Below are 3,712 nucleotides of genomic sequence, written 5' to 3'. Positions count from 1 at the left end.
GTGTTGCAGTTCCGTGCTCTTCCAACAGATGTCCTCGCACTCCTTTACCAACAAACTCCCAGTTCCACATTAATCCAACAGAGGTGTGGAGTCTGCCTGGACTTCAGATCACCAGCCACGTGGTGATGGGAAAGGCCATTTGCCCTTATTAATTCATCCCTCCACAACATCCCTATACTCCCCATTACTGCATCTGATTGCTTCTTAAATGAGTAAAGGTGTCCGCTACCCAGAGTCCTCTCATACAGCAGCAAAGTACTGCGGATGCTGGAAATCTGAAATAAAAGCAGCATTTACGCACATGCATTCCAAACCCATCTTAGTCCGCCTGCATTTGCCCCCTGTCTGATCCCTCCTACTTCTGAACTCATGTGTAACTCACGTCATCAGTTGCAGAAACGCCTGTCTATCGCCCTGACAACAACAACATGTCTAGCACCTTTAAAGTAGTAAAACATCCCAAGGTGCTTCACAGGAAGGCTATAAAACAAGATTTGACACCGAGTCACATAAGGAGACATTAGGACAGGTGACCAAAAGCATAGTCAAAGAGGTTGGTTTTATGGAGCATCTTAATGGAGGAAAGAGAGGTAGTGAGGCGGAGAGGATTAGGGAGGGAATTCCAGAGCTTAGGGCCGAGGTAGCTGAAGGCACGGCCACCAATGGTGGAGCGATTAAAATCAGGGATGCTTAAGAGGCCAGAATTAGAGGAGCGCAGATATCCCGGGGGGTTGTGGGGCTGAAGGAGATTACAGAGATAAGGAGGGGCGAGGCCATGGAGGGATTTGAAAACAAGGATGAGAATTTTAAAATCAAGGTGTTGTTTAACCAGGAGCCAATGTAGGTCAGCGAACACAGGGGTGATGGGTGAACGGGACTGGGTGTGAGTTAGGACACGGGCAGTCGAGTTTTGGATCACCTCGTAGGATAGAATGTGGGAGGCCAGCCAGGAATAGTTGGAATAGTCAAGTCTAGAGGTAACAAAGGCATGGATGAGGGTTTCTGCAGCGGATGAGCTGAGGCAGGGGCAGAGATGGGCGATATTACGGAGGTGGAAGTAGGCGGTCTTAATGATGGCGCATGTTGTGTCCGTGTGTTAATAGAGACACTGAAGGCAGGAGTTGGTTTCACAGGTGTTTACTGAACAAAGTCTGGAGGTCGACTAACTGATACAACACAATATACAGGCTTATATTGCCCGAGTGGCCATTACCGGCATTACTGTACACAGGGGGCTCTTAAAGGCACATACACTACAATTCCTCCCCTTTTAGCCAACCAGTGCATAATATTTTAAGTAATCATTAATTACATGTTACAAGAACAATAATCTACACATTGCTGCAGTTAATCAATTATAAGTCAGTCTCTCTGGAGGCTTCCTGACTCGGTCCGGATAACGCCTCGGTGGTGTAGTAGTTTCTGGTGGTGTAGTAGGTTCTTTTGGCAAGGCTGATTCGGCTTGAATGCCAGTGTCGGGTTCATCGGGTTCCAGTATCACCGGATCGGAGGTAGATACTATGGGTATCTCTACTTCATCATTAGGCATATAGAGTTGTGGTGTAGGTTGTCCCTTTTCGGATGACTCTATGATTTGGTCAGCATGGCGCCTTATTATGCTTTCTCCAATGTCCACGGTATACATCAGCGGTCCTAGTCGTGTGCAGATAGTTCCAGGCTGCCATTTCTCGGTACGGTAGTCCCGGGCCAAAACTTGTTGACCTATCTGGAAGGTTCTAGTTGGCCTTTCATTCATGCCTTGAAATTGCCGGTTCTCCACGTCCCTTCTGATGTTTGGTTTGATCAAATCCAGCCGGCATCTTAGGCTTCTACTGAAGAACATCATGGCGGGAGTTTGGTTTGTTACCATATGTGTTGCATTCCTGTATGCAAACAAGAAGTTATCCACGATAGCAAAATACTGCAGATGTTGGAAATCCGAAATAACAACAGGAAATGCTGGAAAAACTCAGCAGGTCAGGCAACATCCGTGGAGAGAAATTTGAGTTGACATTTCGGGTCGAACCCTTCTTCAAAACTGGAAAGAAAAGAAGCTAGATCGAAGGCCCCTATTTCATTTTTTCTTGTAAATTTTCCACTCCTTTCCCCCCCCCCTTCCTTTTGTTTCTCTCTCACACCTGGCAGCTATCTCTTGCCCTGCCAGTACACTTTACACCTAATCTCAGCCTATTACCATCTCGTCTAGCTTCTAATCTCTTTTACTTCTTTTGTTTCTTTTATTCTTTTGTCCGATCGCAGCCCTGCCTTCGATCTAGCTTCTTTTCTTTCCAGTTTTGAAGAAGGGTTTGACCCGAAACGTCAACTCAAATTTCTCTCCACGGATGTTGCCTGACCTGCTGAGTTTTTCCAGCATTTTCTGTTGTTATTAAGAAGTTATCCACCTTGTGCTGAAGTTTTATGTCTTCATTACCCATGGCCTTTATGGCCTTCTTGAAGGTCTAGGACAAACCTTTCAGCCAATCCATTGGTGGCGGGATGGTATGGGGCGGACGTGTAGTGCTTAACCCCATTGTTTTTTAAGAACTTCCTGAATTCTTCGGACACAAATTGCGGTCCATTATCAGAACAGACCTGTTCAGGCAGCCCATTCCTGGCAAATATGGTCCTTAATACTGTGATGGTTTTTTCCGTGGTGGTGGAGGACATCTTTATTACCTCCGGCCACTTGGAGTGTGCATCAACCGCGATTAAGAACATTGAGTCCATAAATGGACCAGCAAAGTTGGTGTGTACCCTTTGCCAGGGAGATGAGGGCCACTCCCATGGATGTAGAGGGGCTTGTGGTGGGGCGTTTTGGACCTTCTGGCATCCTAGACAGCTCTTGGTCATTTCTTCGATGTCTCCATCGATACCTGGCCACCATTCAAACGCCCTGGCTAGGTTCTTCATTTTCACTCCACCCAGATGCCCCTCGTGAAGCTCCTTTAGAACTTTATCCTGGAGTTTGGGTGGAATCACCACTCTGGATCCACACATCAAGGTTCCTCGGCACACTGACAGCTGTTCTCTTCTTTGCGAGAATGCTGGCAACAGTGGTTCGCCATGTGCTGACCATCCCTTCACTGTTAAATCGTAGACTCATGAGAGAGTCGGGTCATTTCTAGTTTCCCTTTCAATGGTAGAATTTGTTACTGGTAGACATTCGACTATGGTAGAGTGGAAAATCTCCACTGGGTCTGCAGTAGGTGCCTCTTCTACCGTTGGCAACGGTAGGCGCGATAAACCGTCAGCATTCCCATGCTGTTTTGATCCTTTGTATTCTATGTTATATTGGTGTGCCCCTAGAAAAAGGGACCACCTCTGTAGCCTTTGCGCTGTCATAATGGGAACACCCTTTTTAGGGTTGAATATGGAGATGAGGGGTTGATGGTCAGTCAACAAGGTAAATTTTTGTCCGTGTAGGTAATGGTTGAATTTCTTCACTCCCCATACCAGGCTGAGTGCTTCCCTGTCGATTTGGGCATAGTTACGCTCAGCTGAGTTCAATGAGCGTGACGCAAAAGCTATCGGCCGTTCCGAGCCATCAGGGAATCTATGCGATAATACCGCTCCTACGCCGTAAGGGGATGCATCGCACACCAGTCTGATTGGCAGTGATGGGTTGTAATGAGCCAAAACTTCTTTGGACGTGATTAAGTCTTTGCATTTATGGAAGGTGCGTTTACAGTCTTCGTTCCATTTCCAAATTACT

This window comes from Somniosus microcephalus, chromosome 28 (assembly GCF_052327205.1).
Source record: "Somniosus microcephalus isolate GS21.2 chromosome 28, FLI_Smic_1.0, whole genome shotgun sequence".
Lineage (NCBI taxonomy): Eukaryota > Metazoa > Chordata > Chondrichthyes > Squaliformes > Somniosidae > Somniosus > Somniosus microcephalus.
This window is presented reverse-complemented; position numbering follows the sequence as displayed.